This window comes from Hyperolius riggenbachi, chromosome 3 (assembly GCF_040937935.1).
Source record: "Hyperolius riggenbachi isolate aHypRig1 chromosome 3, aHypRig1.pri, whole genome shotgun sequence".
NCBI classification, from domain to species: domain Eukaryota; kingdom Metazoa; phylum Chordata; class Amphibia; order Anura; family Hyperoliidae; genus Hyperolius; species Hyperolius riggenbachi.
In genome coordinates, this window is record NC_090648.1 from 377,935,107 (window position 1) to 377,955,607 (window position 20,501).

Genomic DNA, 20,501 nt, shown 5'->3' on the forward strand with positions numbered 1-20,501 from the left:
AGAATAGCATTAATTTTATTATTCCCCTACAATACGTGATAAATATCATAATGTCACAAATAATAATGAACACAACAATGGCATGATGATAATAATAATGATAGGTAGTAAGAATTGTAATGTAATAATAATAAACGGTCTCTCTCTGCAGGTATAACTCAGAAGTGACTCAGTGTCAGAGAGGACGTTGTGTCCCTTTAAAACGACACGCCTCCTGCATTTCTCGAGGCACCGCCCATCGTATTCCACACACGGTCACTGGCTGTTCCTTTGCGTTCCAGGCCTCGCTCTCCACTTGGGGCCCGTCCTTTAGGCTGTGGGCTTTCCCTCATTTGATTCAACCCAGGACTCGCGGAGCCACAGCTGATTGGAGGAGGCTCTTCTAGCGTGTGACAGCTACGGGGGCGTGGCCGCAGCGGGTTAGGCGATCTCACGTTCCCTCCGGCACGTCGCTGCGGAGAGTTCCGCCCCCCATGATGGCTGTGGCTCCTGTGTAGAGGGAGCCAGGACAGAAGGGAGCGCTCAGCCCAAGCGGCGGCTTCAGGTGAGCTGGGTGTGGGGTACTCCCTGCTTAGAGGGTTTGCTCATGTGCTGGACACGAGGGTACCTCTCTCCCATGTGACGTCACGCCTGCCCCCTACTGGCTAGGGCAGGTATGGTCTGTGCAGCCTACCTGCCCCATTGCCCACATGACTTAAATCTGTAATGTGGATAATAAGATAATTTTTTTTTTTTTTTATCATAGTTATAGCCACTTTTTATATCTGCCACTTAATGGAAGTATGGTCGCCATAAAGTATACTTTGTCATGTTACACCCACAACAACTCTATCCTGTGATGTCTGTTTCGTGCCAGATCCAGCTAACTATGGTGTCCATCTTTTACATCTTCTCCTTTTACCATTCTAGCTGCACCCCGTGCAGAGGGTGCCAAGAGTTCCCTTTGTTGTAGTTACCCCACCCCCTTCACTCGTGGTGCTTGACTTCTGAAGTGGCAGAGGCAGTGGGGTCTCTATAAAATCTACATGCACCTGCAAAATGGGTGGGGTGAGATAGTACAAGACTCCTGTTTTTGTTACTACTTTCACCTTAGATATTTTCATTTCGGTGGTTTGGCAAACCTCTTCCATCATGTCCCCTGGTCCATGGAATAAGAAAGTATTGTCTACCTGATATACTTCACCCCTGTTGGGATCTACATTCCCTTTTCACCCTTTTTGTGAAATGTCTTGCTGGTAGTAGTGGGGTGAGAGGTTGTCTTCCCAGATAATAGTGTCCATCTCTAGAGAGACCTACCTGTTATGTCTTATTTGAGTGTGGTCACCCCAGCCACTCCCCTATGGATATCTACAAGGTGTTTGCAAATTAATCATATAAGGATGTCTATCAATTTTGTGAAGTATTGATTTAAATGTACTGCTCTATCATTTAGGAGTATACAACATTTAGTGGTAAAACTGGAAAGCTACTGCCTTTTTAACTCTGACAGTTTCGCAGTCTCATTTCCATTTATTTGTTGTTAATGCAATGTCACCTCCTCATGGTTGATAGCGAGGTGACATTATTAATTTTTTTATACAGGGCTGTTAAGTTCCATAATGTTATTCAAGGGTGCACTATAAATGATAGAGGGTAACAACAATACATTAACAGTTCATGCCTTTACAATAGTAATATCTGAACATAGAAGTATCCTTTATATAAAAAAAAAGACAAACTTCAGGTGTCTGTGTACACCTGCATCCGTATGTGTGATCTGGTACCATAGTATGCATGGCTGTGCACCCATCAGTAGAACAGGCACAATGACTAGTATATAAATAATGCAACTTATGACTACTACCAACAATGCAGGCATGTGCTTAAAGTTGATCCTAGATAAACTTTTACTCATTGCATGATTGTGTTCCTTTCCTATAGTTTATTGGGCATTCCTCAAGCCAAATACTTTTTTGTTTTGTTTTAATACTCTAATGCCCTATAAACTAAACAAGCCTCGCCCACAGCTTCTCCAGAGAGCCTTGGCACTCTGAGCCTTAGTAGCAAGGGCTTATGGGAGCTCAGTCTGGGCAGGAGAAGGAGGTTACTAGCCAGAGATTTCAGAGGCAGAGGGGAGGAGGAGAGAGGAGTGAAGTTTTCACAGGCTGAGGTCTGGAGATACAGGTCACCTTGCCTGTGTGTAATGTGACAAACAGAACATGGACATTGTATCATAAGAATAAATAATTATTAACTGTTGAAGCTGTTTGCAGCTAAATTTGCTGTGTAAACTATCTAAACTTTAGGTTAAAAAAATGTATGTTAGTTTTTTTTTTCATCTCGGATCTGCTTTAAGTGGAACAATGACCACAAGGATTAGGTGTTGACCGTGGCTCTGTGAGCTTACAGTCTAGATAAGAGAGGGTAAGGTAACCACAGGAGGCAGTTTTTAGTTGAATCTTGTGTGAGGAGAGGATAGAGCTCTGAGTTATTTTTTTTCTTTGTGAGCTAGAAATAACAGGAGTTTGTAAAGACAGAGGTATATGTCTCACTTCTGCTATGGCTTGTCAAAAAAAAACTGTTGCGTGAATACTCTGCCCACCAACTGAGGCTTTAGCCAAGGCCTCCAGAGGGGGCCTGCACCCTGCCTTATCTCACACACTTTATTCTCTGCCCTTTCTTGCCTTTGGTGTTGTCTGCTTCTTTTAACCCTGAGCATGAACCACCTGCCCCTTTTTTTGAATCCCAGCATTACCTGCCCTTTCCTATTCCTACTCGCGCTTCTCTTGTAGATGTAGTATTCCCCTGTAAAGCCTCAAACACACTTCTGACTACTGTCCCCGCCACGGATCCGGAAACGATCCCTCAGGCTACAGTTTGTGACTGAGGTTGTGCAGACCTGTCCCTAGCCTGCAGGCTAGCAACTTTTTCCTTTCACTGTAGAATGTGGTGGACGGATGTGTGACGCACGATGGAAGGGGCAGATCAATGTAATTGTGCTTGGTTTGGGCTAGATGATTTGGCATGCTGGATCTTTTGCTGACACATGGGGCTGCTGTACACCTACTATATTCGTACCCAATGCTGTCTTTAGCTGGCCACTTGGCTGAGTTTAATCTGTGGAACTTCCTGACCTTCTTTTAAGCCTGGTACATGCATCCAATTTTGATTGGCCAATCACTCATCAATTTTATCAACTCCGTGTAGTATAAGACCTGTCCTACACAATGGCCCCAATTCATAAAGCATTACCGCATGAGGAAATGCAGAAAACTGCTGATTTTACCAAGCATTTAGGAAAATGTCAATTCATAAAGGCTGTTACTGCAGGCAAGCTGAAATTACTGAGTAGTGATGTAAATTACCGACTTGTGCAGTAAATACCTCAGCACACATTTTTTTTTTTCTGTAAATTACCAAACTTCTACTGCAACTGTGAAAATCTTTATGAATTGGGAAACTTAAGTCTAAGGGCCTGTTTCCACTACACGCAGATTCTGCATGCAGAAAACTGACTCCAATGAATGCCTATCGGCCTGTTTCCACTGAACGCAATTTTTCTGATGCAGGTTTCCCATAGGCATTCATTGGAGTCAGTTTTCTGCATGCAGATTCTGCGTGTAGTGGAAACAGGCCCTAAAATGTAGAATGCAGTATTTTAACCTGATTTTTTTTTTTTTTTTTTTTTTAATCGCACAACCATTGGGCTGCTTTCACAATGAGACGTTACAGGCGCACGTTAGTGCAGCCTGTAATGCACCCCACCGCACAGCAATGAAAAATCAATGGGCTGTTCACAGTGCCCACGTTGCGTTACACAGTAACGCTGCACGTTCGTTTGAAGTGCAGCATACTGTGCATTCTAGCGGCTTAAGCCGCGTTAGACTGTTTGCACATGCTCAGTATGTGTTTTTTTTTTTTTTTTTATTTTGTTGGCGGAGAGGAGGCGGGGAGAGGCTGCTACGTAGCCAGGCACATGGCTACTTTATATTATTATATAGAGCTATGATTAAGGACGTTTCAGTCCGAAACATGTCAGCTATGATGCCTGCCGAGTTTTAATTTGGATATGTCCTTAATAAAGGTTACTTCAGTCTGACAAGTGCGGACCTTTCCTTCTGTACTTTATATTCACTGCGCTTGCAGTGTTTACTTCCAGGAGCGGCCGTTGATTGGCTGGCGGGACCACGTGATGCGGAGAGCTCCGCTCACGTGGTCTCTGCAGCGCATCTGACAGAGCAGGCGCACCAAGAGCTGCTTTTAACGCGGCTCTTGGTAGCGTCCTGCTCCAAGCACCACCAGGCGTTGCGTTAGGGGCATGTTATGCGACCTTAACGTGTCATCTAAAGCAAAGTCTTAGTGGGAAAGAAGCCTTAATGAATCGGGGCCAATCTGTTCATAGTATTCAAAATCTATTTGCTCTCATACTACATGGAGGTGATAAAATTGGTCACTCATTGGCCAAACAAAATTGAAAATTGTCATTTTATAAGGCTATTCAAGTGGAACTGCAGCTTGGAGTTTTAGTTTAATTTTGATGACTGAAGAGGAATAAAATCTGTTTTTCTTTTCTGCTATTTATGTCCCTGATGGAGGGCTTTTAGTCTCCTGCCTTTGTTGCAGGGTAGTGCTGGGCATAGACTGGTCGATCCGGTGGCCGATTAGCCGCCGTATCGACTCCAGCCGCGTCCCCGTTCGTCCGCGCGGATTGATTCCCGCTCGTTCCTGCCGGCGGTCCTTATCAGCCGCTCAATTCCCCGCCGTTGTCCGCCGGTGGGAATCGAGCGGGCGCGGGTCGAGCGGCTTGATCGGGCCAGCTGAATATTATCAGCTGGCCAGATCAGCTGGTCGATACACGGTACAGAAACGTACCGTGTATCCCCAGCATTAGCTGAAAGGAGGAAGTGAGAACAGATTATTTTCCCAGTGAGGGTAACAGCAAGAGAAGTCTTACAAATAAAATAAATGAATCCTGCTACAGAGGAAGGGATGCCTTGCGCTGTGATTGTAGCAGGTGCTCAGACAGGGCTACATTTTTGCACTGGGCATAGAGGTTAGGGTGTGAGTGGCTGCACTTAGAACAGGGTGCTGCTTATAGAGAAGGGAGGCTGCAGCACTGGTTGATCTGGGGGTCAAAAGTACTACATCTGGCACTAATGCTCATTAGAATGGAGGCATCAGAATATGGGAGAACAGATTCAGCAGATGGGAGGCCTGCACAACAAGAACATATTGGGGGGTTAGGGGGACTGGGAAACATTGTAGCCCCCTACTATGTGGGCTGCTTGTGGGAGCTGGACAGAGTATACAGTACATAGAAGCAAGCTGCCTGTACACAAGGTGTGGGAGTGTGTTTGACAAAACAGCTGGCCTATGCTGTGAAAGTACAACGTTAACCCTGCTAGTATGTGCAGAAGAACCGAGGCATGCTGAGATCTCGCTGTGATGATGTGTGGTGGTGATCATATGTACGGTAATATGCAGAACATGGGTACCGGTTTTTATTATCTAAGGTAGCCTCCATCTTGTTTGTGTGTGGCTATGAAATATTGTAGTGTCGCCTGGGAAATAGTACATTTGCATCCTGAAGGTGAACTCTTGTGAACAGTAGAGCAGGGAAGCTACCACTGTCTGCTTCTAATTTGGAAACACTTAATCAGACAGTTGCTTTGAAGCCTATACAGGTGATCGGCTACCCTTTGGTCTGAATAGGCGCAGGAAATGCTAAATTGATTTGCTAGCCTCTGGCAAGGAGTTGGCTGATTAGGCTACTAGCCAGCCATGTCCTTGCATGTCCTTACCTGTGATATGCTATGAAAGACTGTCTCAGATGTGTATTTGTGCTTGGACAGTTGTCACCTGGAGTAGGGAAGTCCTTTTGATGTGTGTGTGTGTGTGTGTACATACAATTTTACCTGTGGAAATTAGATCTTTGGGGAGAAGGGAAATCTCTGCAAAAGATCAAGGTGGGACAGGAAAGCTTTGAAGTTGCATAGCCAGCAAGCCAGTCACACCTTAGGAAATTGGATTATTCCTGGATCTGGACATTTGCGTGGCCCCGGGCCACAAATCTGGCTATAAAACCTCAGCTAGGAAGACTTATGCTGCATACACACTTGAGATAAAAGTCTTTGGAAAAAGCAAGATCACAGACCAATTTTACCCCATTCCATGTAGTATGAGAGCCATACTCTACACAGTCTATTCTATGGAGCTGCATTCCCCATCAGATAAAATCTTTTCAAGATGCTGCACACAAAGATGCCCGTACACATTCAAAAGATCATTATCTGCAAAAGATCTCTTCCTGCAAAAGAGCCATTCCTGCAAAATGCATTCATAGTCTATGAGATCTGCAGATCATCATACACACCTTGTTTAGCAGGCAATCATCTGCAGATCAGATCCACCAGGATGGATTGTCAGATCTGCAGATGATTGCCAGATATGCAGATGAAGTCTGTTAAACAAGCTGTGTATGAGGATCTGCAGATCTCATAGACTATGAATGCATTTTGCAGGAATGGATCTTTTGCAGATAATGATCTTTGTGTGCAGCATCTTACAAAGGTTTTGTCTGATGGGGAGTGCAGCTCCATAGCATAGACTGTGTAGAGTATGGCTCTCATACTACATGGAATGGGGTAAAATTGGTCTGTGATCTTCCTTTTCCAAAGACTTTTATCTCAAGTGTGTATGTAGCATTTTAGTTCCTCGGAGATAGCAAAGACGCTAGAGCTGCCCCGACCTGGTCAGATTGCGTTCTCCCGCAAACAACGTTCTAACCTACACGCTGGTAAACGTTTTCCCTTTTATTTCTGCAACCTATCTTGTTGTGTGTCTTTGTAACTTTTTTTTATTTTGTAATTTTTACTTAGTTTTTTGTAAATCTTGTGTATATATTTTCTGCATTGTTCCAATTTTTCTGGAATATTAAATTATTTAATAAGTTTGACTTCTGCTGTACTAAGCCAATGCTTATAGCCTAGAGAGACTGCAGTGTAATTTACGTTACACGTTCAGTGCCTGATTGTGCCTTGCTACTGTACGATGTGTGTGTGTGTGTGTGCGCGCGGCGTTCCCGTATTCGGCCTAAAGCGCAAAGCTGACCCGAATACGAAAATGCGGACTGGATGCAGATCACTCGACAGCAGAGTGGGAATCGTGGAAGTGTCTAGCAGCAGCTAGTGGTGGCAGTGAGAAGTGCTTTGAAGGGCGACAGCCTTGTTGTAGCTTGACTAAGGCTGCTTCCCTCTCGATCTGGTCAAACCCGCAGTCGGGAACCGTATCTGCAGGTGTGCCGTGGGGCCGGTTCCTGACACTCGCCACCAGATTATACAGAGGAAATTATCTAGTAACCCTCCAGCCTCCAAGAAATGCTAGCCTATTTAGTTTAAGCATAACTCCTTGCACAGCCAGCATGAGCACACGTCAGGCCTTCCGCCATGTACATTTCTGCTGCTCTCATCACTGTAATGCAGCAATACATTCCTTATGCACACAGAGCTGCAATGTATGACACTGCAGACCCATTACTGATCCCTGTTTTTATCTTGCACTGGTATCTGCCTTGATATTCATCTAGTGTTGTCAAAGAGCAAAAGTTAATGGAGGAACAAGGTTGCCTTGTCATGGAGCGTCGTCCTGCTCTAATAGCAGCCATTGTAAATAAACGGATTTGCATATGCTTTATTGTGATGTCCCTTGTAAATAATAATTGTGTAGGTCACATTTAAACCCTCCCTAGGGGCTTATTCACAGCTAGGGCATTTTCGCCTTTTTTAAGCGCTGGCGATTTGCAAAATTGCCCTAAAAGCGCTTGTGCAATGCTTCCCTATGAGAGTGTTCACATTGGAGTGGTTTGATTCCGATCCGCTCACCTAAGCGCTGCCTGTACCATTTTTTTTTTTTTTCTTGGGGGGGGGGGGGGGGGGCGCGATTTGCCTCAATGGCAAGTATAGGGAAATTGCAAAGCGCTTGAAAAACCGCTTTGTATAGCGATTCCCACAGCGCTTTCATGAGTAAATTGTATGTATTCATTTCTGGGTGAAAGAGTTCACTTTCTGACTGACGTCAAGAAGTGAAAAAAACAATCGCTCTGCAAAAGCGCTTAGAAAAGTGCTTTGTAAAAACTGCAACACGCAGGTAAGCGCCGGGAGGCGCTAAAAAAAAAGTGCAAAAAAAATGCACTGGCGTCAGGGATTTCGATTTTAGATGTAAACAAAGCCTAACTGAATAGAGCCCTCTAGCTTTTTAAAGCACAACTGAAGTCAGAGGGCTATGGAGGCTGACATATTGATTTCCATTTAAAACCGTTCACATTGCTCGACTCTACTGCTGATCCTCTACCTCTGATACTTAGCCATAGACCCTGAACAAGTATGCAAATCGGATGTTTCTGACATAATGGAAACCTGAAGCGAGAGGAATATGGGGGCTGCCATAGTTATTTCCTTTTTAACCAATGCCAGTTGCCTGGCATTCCTGCTGATTATTCTGGCATCAGTACTGTGTGAATCACTCAACTGAAAATAGCATGCATCTAATCTTGTCAGATTTTTGTCAGAAACATCTGATCTGGATACTTGTTCAGGGTCTATGGCTAAATGTATTGGAGGCATAGGATCGGCAGAACTGTCAGGCAACTGGTATTGTGTAAAATTAAATGTCAGCCTCCATATCCCTCTCAGTAGAAGTCTTTTGAGCATTAATTGACTACAGATATTGATAATGAAAGGTAAAATGTCTCATTTGACACAATACCATGCAGCTGTCGATTCCCCAGCTGTAGAATCAGTAGAATTTTGTTTCATTATACCTTGAAATGTTGATGCGTAGACTGATGTAAGTCTCGAGGCAGCATGGTGGCATAGTGGTTAGCGCACTCGCCTTGCAGCTGGGTCCCCGGTTTGAATCCCAGCCAGGTCAACATCTGCAAGGAGTTTGTATGTTCTCCCTGTGTCTGTGTGGGTTTCCTCCGAGCACTCTGGTTTCCTCTCACATCCCAAAACATACATATAAGTTAATTGGCTTTCCCCTAAATTGGCCTACAATAAATACACTACACCAGGGGTGCCCAATAGGTCGATCGCGACCGCTTATTTGGTAGATCGCTGCCATATGGCCGCGTCACATTAAATTTTGCAGCCGGCAGTTGTATACCGCGGCCACTTGGCCACGTCTCGTCAGATTCTGCTGCTGGCCAATCGGGAGGCAGGGGAGGAGAGAGGCAGTGTAGCTGCAGAGGAGGAAGCCGCAACGTCATGGTTGGAGGCGGCTCCGGGCACAATGCATCTACGCACGCTGCCCACCGCTCCCTTCGCCTGCCGGAGCGTTCCCTCAGCTGCGTCTGAAGAAGCGGAGACCAGGACAAGCTCCAGACACCGCCGCTGGAACTGGAGGGAGGTAAGTGGCACAGGCACCAACACCTAGCTATCATTACTGAAGGCCCCTACACCTAACCAGGGCTGTGGAGTCGGTACAAAAACCTTCCATCTCCGACTCCTCAGTTTCTGAAACCACGACTCCGACTCCGGGTGCCCAAAATTGCCCCGACTCCTTGACTCCGACTCCACAGCCTTGCACCTAACTGTGCTATACCTGGCTACCTATACTGAAGGCCCCTACAACGAACTACACTATACCTGGCTACCTATACTGAAGGCCCCTCCACCTAACCACACTATACCTGGCTACCTATACTGAAGGCCCCTCCACCTAACTACACTATACCTGGTTACCTATACTGAAGGCCCCTCCACCGAACTACACTACACCTGGCTACCTATACTGAAGGCCCCTCCACCTAACTACACTACGCCTGGCTACCTATACTGAAGGCCCCTCCACCTAACTACACTACGCCTGGCTACCTGTACTGAAGGCCCTTCCACCTAACTACACTACGCCTGGCTACCTATACTGAAGGCCCCTCCACCTAACTACACTACGCCTGGCTACCTGTACTGAAGGCCCCTCCACCTAACTACACTACGCCTGGCTACCTGTACTGAAGGCCCCTCCACCTAACTACACTATGCCTGGCTACCTGTACTGAAGGCCCCTCCACCTAACTACACTATACCTGGCTACCTGTACTGAAGACCCCTCCACCTAGCTACCTAAATGTTGGTAGATCTCCTGGACTCTACAAATTTTAAAGTGGCTCGCGAGCCAAAAAAGTGTGGGCACCCCTGCACTACACGATACATATATAGACACATTACTGTGGTAGGTAATAGATTGTGAGCTCCTCCTGAGGGACAGTTAATGACCTGACTGTATTCTCTGTACAGCGCTGCGTAAGATGTCGGCGCTATATAAATAATAATAAACAATCGGCGCTATATAAATAATAATAAAGAAATAAGTCTGCTCTATTTCTTCTTGTCTGACCTTTATGTATACATGCTGGAGGCAGACCATAATGTAGTGTGTGCACCATGGCCCAGATTCTGGATCTGGAGTCCAGAAGTTGGAATAATTTTGGGTACCTGGAGTCAGTTAGTGGTTTCATAAACTGAAGAGTCCGATAATTTTTGTACTGACCCCACAGCACTTTACACACCTTCAATTTTGATTGGCTAAATTGTGTACCAGGCTTAAAGTGGATCCGAGATAAACTTTTATTCATTGCATAATTGTGTCCCTTTCCTATAGTTTATAGGGCATTCCTCAAGCCAAATACTTTTTTTTTAAAATACTTTAACCACTTGAGGACCGTGGGCTTTACCCCCCCTTAAGGACCAAGCACTTTTTTTCCATTCAGACCACTGCAGCTTTCACGGTTTATTGCTTGCTCATACAACCTACCACCTAAATGAATTTTGGCTCCTTTCTTGTCACTAATAAAGCTTTCTTTTGGTGCTATTTGATTGCTGCTGCGATTTTTACTTTTTATTATATTCATCAAAAAAACATGAATTTTGGCAAAAAAATGATTTTTTTTTTTAACTTTCTGTACTGACATTTTTCAAATAAAGTAAAATTTCTGTATACATGCAGCGCAAAAAATGTGGACAAACATGTTTTTGATAAAAAAAACAAAACCCATTCAGCCTATATTTATTGGTTTGGGTAAAAGTTATAGCGTTTACAAACTATGGTGCAAAAAGTGAATTTTCCCATTTTCCAGCATCTCTCCCTTTTCTGACCACCTGACCTGTTTCATGAGGGGCTAGAATTCCAGGATAGTATAAATACCTCCCAAATGACCCCATTTTGGAAAGAAGACATCCCAAAGTATTCACTGAGAGGCATAGTGAGTTCATAGAAGATATCATTTTTTGTCACAAGTAAGCGGAAAATGACGCTTTGTGACAAAAAAAAAAAAATTTCCATTTCTTTTAACTTGCGACAAAAAAAAAAATGAAATCTGCCACGGACTCACTATGTTCCTCTCTGAATACCTTGAAGTGTCTACTTTCCAAAATGGGGTCATTTGTGGGGTGTTTACTGTCCTGACATTTTGGGGGGTGCTAAATTGTAAGCACCCCTGTAAAGCCTAAAGGTGCTCATTGGACTTTGGGCCCCTTAGCGCAGTTAGGCTGCAAAAAACTGCCACACATGTGGTATTGCCGTACTCAGGAGAAGTAGTATAATGTGTTTTGGGGTGTATTTTTACACATACCCATGCTGGGTGGGAGAAATATCTCTGTAAATGACAATTGTTTGTTTTTTGGTTTTTTTTTACACACAATTGTCCATTTACAGAGAGATTTCTCCCACTCAGCATGGGTATGTGTAAAAATACACCCCAAAACACATTATACTACTTCTCCTGAGTACAGTGATACCACGTGTGGCACTTTTTTGCACCCTAACTGCGCTAAGGGGCCCAAAGTCCAATGAGTACCTTTAGGATTTCACAGGTCATTTTTGTTTCAAGACTACTCCTCACGGTTTAGGGCCCCTAAAATGCCAGGGCAGTATAGGAACCCCACTAATGACCCCATTTTAGAAAGAAGACACCCCAAGGTATTCCGTTAGGAGTATGGTGAGTTCATAGAAGATTTTATTTTTTGTCACAAGTTAGCGGAAATTGATTTTAATTGTTTTTTTTTCACAAAGTGTCATTTTCCGCTAACTTGTGACAAAAAATAAAATCTTCTATGAACTCACCATACTCCTAACGGAATACCTTGGGGTGTCTTCTTTCTAAAATGGGGTCATTAGTGGGGTTCCTATACTGCCCTGGCATTTTAGGGGCCCTAAACCGTGAGGAGTAGTCTTGAAACAAAAATGACCTGTGACATCCTAAAGGTACTCATTGGACTTTGGGCCCCTTAGCGTACTTAGGGTGTAAAGTGCCACACATGTGGTACTGCCGTACTCAGAAGTAGTATAATGTGTTTTGGGGTGTATTTTTACACATACCCATGCTGGGTGGGAGAAATATCTCTGTAAATGACAATTTTTTTTTTTTTTTTACACACAATTGTCCATTTACAGAGAGATTTCTCCCACCCAGCATGGGTATGTGTAAAAATACACCCCAAAACACATTATACTACTTTTCCTGAGTACGGCTGTACCACATGTGACACTTTTTTGCAGCCTAGGTGCGCTAAGGGGCCCAACGTCCTATTCACAGGTCATTTTGAGGCATTTGTTTTCTAGACTACTCCTCACGGTTTAGGGCCCCTAAAATTCCAGGGCAGTATAGGAACCCCACAAGTGACCCCATTTTAGAAAGAAGACACCCCAAGGTGTTCCGTTAGGTGTATGGCGAGTTCATAGAAGATTTTATTTTTTGTCACAAGTTAGTGAAAAATGACACTTTGTGAAAAAAAAAAAAAAAAATCAATTTCCGCTAACTTTTGACAAAAAAAAAAATCTTCTATGAACTTGTCATACACCTAACAGAATACATTGGGGTGTCTTTTTTTCTAAAATGGGGTCACTTTGTGGGGTTCCTATACCGCCCTGGCATTTTACGGGCCCAAAACCGTGAGTCGTCTGGAAACCAAATATCTCAAAATGACTGTTCAGGGGTATAAGCATCTGCAAATTTTGATGACAGGTGGTCTATGAGGGGACGAATTTTGTGGAACCGGTCATATGCAGGGTGGCCTTTTAGATGACCGGTTGTATTGGGCCTGATCTGATGGATAGGAGTGCTAGGGGGGTGACAGGAGGTGATTGATGGGTGTCTCAGGGGGTGGTTAGAGGGGAAAATAGATGCAATCAATGCACTGAGGAGGTGATTGGAAGGGGGTCTGAGGGGTATCTGAGCGTTTGGCCGAGTGATCAGGAGCCCACACGGGGCAAATTAGGGCCTGATCTGATGGGTAGGTGTGCTAGGGGGTGACAGGAGGTGATTGATGGGTGTCTCAATGTGCGATTAGAGGGGGGAATAGATGCAAGCAATGCACTGGCGAGGTGATCAGGGCTGGGGCCTGAGGGCATTCTGAGGGTGTGGGCGGGTGATTGAGTGCCCTAGGGGCAGATAGGGGTCTAATCTGATAGGTAGCAGTGACAGGGGGTGATTGATGGGTAATTAGTGGGTGTTTAGGGTAGAGAACAGATGTAAACACTGCACTTGGGAGGTGATCTGACGTCGGATCTGCGGGCGATCTATTGGTGTGGGTGGGTGATCAGATTGCCCGCAGGGGGCAGGTTAGGGGCTGATTGATGGGTGGCAGTGATTGATGGGTGATTGACGGGTGATCAGGGGGATAGATGCATACAGTACACGGGGGGGGGGGGGGGTCTGGGGAGAATCAGGGGGGGGGGGATAAAAAAAATAGCGTTGACAGATAGTGACAGGGAGTGATTGATGGGTGATTAGGGGGGTGATTGGGTGCAAACAGGGGTCTGGGGGGTGGGGGGTCTGAGGGGTGCTGTGGGCGATCTGGGGCAGGGGGGGGGAAATAGGGTGGCTGCAGCCTGCCCTGGTGGTCCCTCGAACATTGGGACCACCAGGGCAGGAGGCAGCCTGTATAATACACTTTGTAAACATTACAAAGTGTATTATACACTTTGTATGCGGCGATCCGGGTGCTAGTAACCTGCCGGCGCTTCCGAACGGCCGGCGGGTTACAGCGCGAGGTGGGCGGAGCCAGTCCCCGGCGGCCGATCGCGTCACGAATGACGCGATCGCGCCGCCCATGCCCCTACAAGGACCACCGCCATTTGTCAATACGGCGGTCCTTGCGGGGTCCACTTCCCGGCCGCCAATTGTCTATACGGCGGTCGGGAAGTGGTTAATTCCCTATAAACTAAACAAGCCTCGCCCACAGCTTTTCAGAGTGCTAAGGCATTTTCAGACAATAGCAAGGGCTTACAGGAGCTCAGTCTGGGCAGGAGGAGGGGGAGGTGTTACTAGCCATTGATTTCAAAGGCAGAGGGGAGGAGGGAGAAGGAGAGGGGACTGAATTTACACACAAGAAAGCTGATAGCATCTCCAGCCCTTAGCCTGTGACAATATGACAAAAAGAACATGGCTGCCCTCATTGTATCACAGGAATAAATAATCATACACTATTTAAACTTTTGCAGCTAGATATGCTGTGTAAACTATCTAAACTTTAGATAAGTTGTATAGACAAGTTACTTGTTATAGATAGGTTTTTCATCTCGGATCCGCTTTAAGTCCTGCTTGCATTGGCTCTGAATGAGGCAACTCAGAGCAAAGCAGCTCTTGCTTCACCACAAGTCAACCAGTTTTGTTTGTTCTTATATTTCTGTGCCTATGATAAATCCTGATTGAACCTAATTAGCACGTGATTAGAGATAATGGTGTGTACAAACATCCAGTTTTGACCAATAATTGATGCATCACAATGTTCACCAGATGTGGTAAAACAGTTATCACCCCAGCATGCTGATAAAGCATAGAGGCCTGGTGCACACCGGAGCTGTTCTGCAGCGTTTTTTTTTTTTTTTAACACTCTTGCAGGGGGAAAACCGCTTGGCTAATGAAAGTGAATGGGATGGTGCACACCAGAGCGGCTCGTTTTTTCCAGAAACGCAAACTCCCGGGCTGCAGCATTTTTTTGGATTTCTGAGGCGTTTCTGCCTCAATGTAAAGGATAGGAAAACCGCAAACCACTCTGACACACTACTTCAGAGCGGTTTGCCAGGCGTTTTTGTTACAGAAGCTGTTCGTTACAGCTTTTACTGTAACAATTTGTGTAGTCTGTTACACAAAAACGCAGCCAAAACCGCTAGGTATGTTTAGCAATCCTCTCTAAACATGCCTAGAATCGCTCTGAAATCTGCTCCCAAAACCGCTAGCGTTTTGCAGATCTGCTAGTGGTTTTGGTGTGCACTAGGCCTAAATGCAGTGCTTGCATTTCTAAGCACTGGTATGGGTGGAATGAGAATCAGCTGCAGTAGCATGCTTGCATATGCTACTGCAGCTAATGGGTAGTAAATGGGAAGAGATGGCTCTCAGATTTCTGAAAGAAAACAAATGGTCCGTGTAAGCATATTTTCTTTTCTTTCATATTGACCGAGAAGCAGGCACAAAAACCCGCACACCCCCTCCAAATGTAACTGGAATTGGGGCCAGTGTTGGATGACTTGGACAATAAGGACAGCTCTAACTGTAGCAGTGTATTGCTGTTTGAGTGTCCATGCCGCAGTGCTCAAAAATGGATACTTGCATCAGGAGAGGGAAGGATCCTATGGAAGCTTCCCCTGTCCTTCTCCTCCAGCTTGGTCCAGTGTTGAGGCCCTAAAGTGCAGCTGCCCCCTGCACAGAACCACGGTCCGGTTTGGGCTTCGTTGGAAAAACAGCCTGACTGGATCCTTGCTACTCCGAAGGCACATATAGCTTGCTTGTGCGCAGCAGCATGGACCTGATTTGGGCTCAGCTTTTACCAAAGAACGGGTCTGTGCAAGTGCGCATGCAGGAGCTGTAGGGTTGTTCATGGGCCGGTGTAGGACAGGAGAAGTCTCTGGAGGATCCAGAGGCTTCACCCTCCTGAGGTGAGTACCCTGCAGGGACACTTTTAACCCTACAAGTAGACTTATGCTACGTACACACATGCGACAACGATCGTTCGTTGTCAACGACGAACGAACTTTTAATTGCCGAAAGAACGACCTAAGTAAAGTTAGTTGTAAAAGGTGTGTAACGATCACATCGTTAGAACGAACGTTACACAACGTAAAAGCACCTATTGCGCCTGCGCATAAAAATGAAAAGTTCCAAGGAGAAATAGTGAAATGTGCATGTCAAGCCTAGTACGAACGATCGTTTCCAACGATGCACTACTTTTGCAAACGATCGTCGGGAAAAATCCGCCAAGCTAGATCGTTCGTTTTGAACGATCTAGCTCGTCCGTCGTTCGACTTCATGGTCGTTGGCTGCTTTTTTTCAAACGGTCGTCGTTTGAAATGATCAGGGAACGATCGTTTCAAACGACTATAGTCGCATGTGTGTACGCACCTTTACACAGGAGGCTGCAAACTGAAATTGAAGAATAGATCTATAATAACCAGAGATAATCACTGACCTGCAAATACTGGTGTACTTTACATGCAAATTGTATGCAACTTTATTGTTGGGTTACAGCTGAAAGTTAAACTCACAGCTCCAATTTCAGGCTGCATGTGATCTGCTTGAAATCTAATTAATTTTTTTTTATAATGTAATTTTACTTTAACCACTTGAGGACCCACCCTTTACCCCCCCTTAAGGACCAGCGTTATTTTTTGTGATCTGTGCTGGGTGGGCTCTGCAGCCCCCAGCACAGATCAGGTTTCATGCAGAGCGATCAGATCGCCCCCCTTTTTTCCCACCTATGGGGATGGTGTGCAGGGGGGGGTCTGATCGCTCTGGTGGGCAGGCTAGTTGCGGGGGGGGCACCTCAAAGCCCCCCTCCGCGGCGAAATTCCCCCCTCCCTCTCCTACCTGCTCATCCCCGGTGATCGGGGCTGCACAGGACGCTATCCGTCCTGTGCAGCCAGTGACAGGACGTCCCCTGTCACATGGCGGCGATCCCCGGCCGCTGATTGGCCGGGGATCGCCGATCTGCCTTACGGCGCTGCTGCGCAGCAGCGCCGTACAATGTATACAAAGCGGATTATTTCCGCTTGTGTTTAGATTTAGCCTGCGAGCCGCCATCGGCGGCCCGCAGGCTATTCACGGAGCCCCCCGCCGTGAATTGACAGGAAGCAGCCGCTCGCGCGAGCTTCCTGATTAATCAGCCTGCAGCAGCTGCCACTTTGCCGACGCACGGTATAAGTGTGCGGTCGGCAAGTGGTTAAGGATACCTGACCAAAGCTATGGAAGGTTAGCTCAGAGGTATGTTCGGGCTCGATCCACATGCCTCTGAGAGTTGTCTGTTCTCCTCACTCCTAGTATTTAAAGGACAACTGTAATGAGAGGGCTATAGAGGCTGCCATATTTATTTCCTTTTAAGCAATACCAGATTCCTGGCTAAGCTGCTGATCCATTGCCTCCAATACTTTTAGCTTTTGACCCTGGACAAGCATATGCTGATCAGGTGTTTCTGACATTTATTGTCCGATCTGACAAGATAAGCTGCATGCTTGTTTCAGGTGTTGTTCAGACACTATTGCAGCAAAATAGATTAGCAGGGCTGCCAGGCAACTTGGTAATGCTTAAAAGGTAATACATATGGCAGCCTCCATATTCTCCTAACTTCAGTTTTCCTTTAAGAAAGTCCAAGAAATGGCTATATAAAGTTGACTTATTCTTTAAAGAGAACCCGAGATGTGTTTAAAGAATGTTATCTGCACACAGAGGCTGGATCTGCCTATACAGCCCAGCCTCTGTTGCTATCCCAAACCCCACTACTGTCCCCCTGCACTCTGCAATCCCTCATAAATCACAGCCCTGCTGTGAGGCTGTGTTTACATCTGTAGTGTCAGTCTCAGCTGCTCACCCGCCTCCTGCATAGCTCCGGTCCCTGCCCCCGTCCCTTCCCTCCAATCAGCAGGGAGGGAAGGGATGCAGGCGGGGACTGGAGTTCTGCAGGAGGCGGGGAGAGCAGCAGACTGACACTATAGAGATAAACACAGCCAGCTCTGACAAGCTGTTTGTCAGCAGCGTGGCTGTGATTTATGAGGGATTGCAGAGTGCAGGGGGACCTTCGGGGGGGTTTGGGATAGCAACAGAGGCTGGGCTGTATTGGCAGATCCAGCCTCTGTATGCAGATAAAATTCTTCAAACCCACCTCGGGTTCTCTTTAATGATCGAGTACAAAAATTCATAAATAGTGGTAACAATATATCCATCCACCAACAATGCGGTACATGAGGCCCACCAAGGGCTTGAAGTGCTGTATAGCTTTACATTTTTTTTTTTTTTTGGCAATAATGCCTGCTTGTTTCGGTTTAACCTGCTGAGCGGTCTGGACGAGCTCAGCTCGTCCAACACCGCCAGAGGCTGCCGCTCAGGCCCTGCTGGGCCGATTTTCGTCAAATAAAAAGCAGCACACGCAGCCGGCACTTTGCCAGCCGCGTGTGCTGCCTGATCGCCGCCGCTCTGCGGCGATCCGCCGCGAGCAGCGGCGAAAGAGGGCCCCCCAGCCGCCTGAGCCCAGCGTAGCCGGAACAAAAAGTTCCGGCCAGCGCTAAGGGCTGGATCGGAGGCGGCTGACGTCAGGACGTCGGCTGACGTCGATGACGTCACTCCGCTCGTCGCTATGGCGACGATGTAAGCAAAACAAGGAAGGCCGCTCATTGCGGCCTTCCTTGTTTATTCTGGGCGCCGGAGGCGATCGGAAGAACGCCTCCGGAGCGCCCTCTAGTGGGCTTTCATGCAGCCAACTTTCAGTTGGCTGCATGAAATAGTTTTTTTTTAATTTAAAAAAAACCCTCCCGCAGCCACCCTGGCGATTTAATCAGAACGCCAGGGTGGTTAAGTAACCTTCTTCAGGATATGTGTATCTGGTTCGCAAAACACAGAGACCAAAGCTAAACAGATAATTACATCTGGACAAAAGAAAGCCAGGAAGGACCACCCCTATAAGGCAAGAGGGACCAATCAGCAGTGAAGCAGCATGTTCAAAGCAGGAAGTGGCGACCACTTTTGTCCAGATGTAATTATCTGTTTACCTTTGGGGATTTGCAAGCAGTCAAGACGAATAGTCTTGAAATTGGTGACACAGGCGGCCTGATCAATTGACTGCTTTCCGGCCAAAATTGGTTAACTAGCTCGATAGGTCGGGAAGGAGAATTTAGGTCATTTGGTGGCGGGTCAAGAGTGGTGGCAGGTCGATGGCCCATATCATTGCACTGGATCGAATAGTGCAATGCTGTGATTCAATAGATTTTCAATAATTGAATTCTGAAAACGTGTTGTTTTTTTAATCTGTTCTTGCTGTCTGGTGCACATCAGATTCCTGTCAGATTTGACCTGATCTGATGGTCGAATCTGGCGGAAATATGTAAATTTACAGCCACCTTTATAATTCTGTCAACAGGGCTGGTGAACTCAGAAGGTTCATAAGTCTCTGCCAAAGGAGAAAAACTTAAAACTCTTTTTTCCAGTAACCCTCCAGGACAGGTAAACTACGAGATTTGGCCTCTCCCAGGAAACAGGAAACATCCACTTGGTCTCTCTAAGTTTAGACCCACCGCAGGTGCCCGGCAGTATGGATGTTTCCTGTTCCCTGGAACAGGTCTCTCTGTAGTTTGTCAGAGTCCTGGAGAGCCTGGGTGGCTAAGGGCTTTGGGCATGCTGCTGGTCCGATATGACTGCTGTGGTGGTATTAAGGAGGTCCGGTGGCTTACCTTCCCCAAGACGCATAACTTTGATGGATGGCGGCAGCGGGGAGAGGACTGTGGCAAGGATCCTATTCAGCGGTGGCTGCCGGCGCGGATAGTGTACGCTGGGAGAGGTGGAAGTGGTAGGCGGAGGCCGTGCACGAGTTCCCTCACCCAAAATGGCGGCGATAGTGCTTCCGGCGCCGCCGTGATGTCACTTCCGGACGCCGGATTAGAGGAGCCACAGCGTCTTGGCGTTCACTCTCTCACTTGTGCGGAGAGTTGTGAGAGATGGACGCTTCTCAGGAGTCCGGCGCAAGGCAGGAGGCCAATAAAGACGCCAAAACGGACAAGCCTGAGGGGGACCCTGGCGCAGGAGCGAGTAATGCTGCTGCTACTTCTGATAAAACTGACAGGCCCAGGTCAAAGCGTTGCCCCACTTGTAATGTTAAACTGTCCCACACTTGGGCAAAATCATTATGTCAAGCATGTATTATTACTGTATTAAATCAGGAATCAGCTACCTCATATAAATATTTAATGAATACTATGCGAACAGAAATGGCTGAATCCATTAAAGCATTTAGAGAGGCTATGGCTGTATCTATGGCACAGGCACCTGTTGTAAATGTGGTTCAGGATAATGTAGCTGCAGCTGCTAGTAATGAATCTATTGTTACTCCTCCTGGGGAGATTATAAATACTGAAAGTAATAATGATGTGCCCGTAATTATATCGGAAGAGACAAACAGTAAAAATTCTGGAGAATCTGTTAATGTACCTAGGAAGGCTTCAGGCAAAACTGATAGACAGGTTTTATCGGATTCTGAGCCTGAGGA

At 46.3% G+C, this 20,501-nt stretch overlaps 1 protein-coding gene across 2 annotated transcripts in view; it reads left to right on the forward strand.

Annotated features, from left to right (window-relative positions):
- Positions 1-393: 393 nt before the first annotated feature.
- BCL2L13 (BCL2 like 13) overlaps positions 394-20,501 on the forward strand; it is a 138,933-nt gene continuing 118,825 nt past the window's right edge. For both annotated transcript variants that reach the window (XM_068277268.1, XM_068277269.1), the window contains exon 1: positions 394-544. The gene's annotated coding sequence lies outside the window, so the exon portion shown is untranslated. The remainder of the gene's footprint in view (positions 545-20,501) is intronic.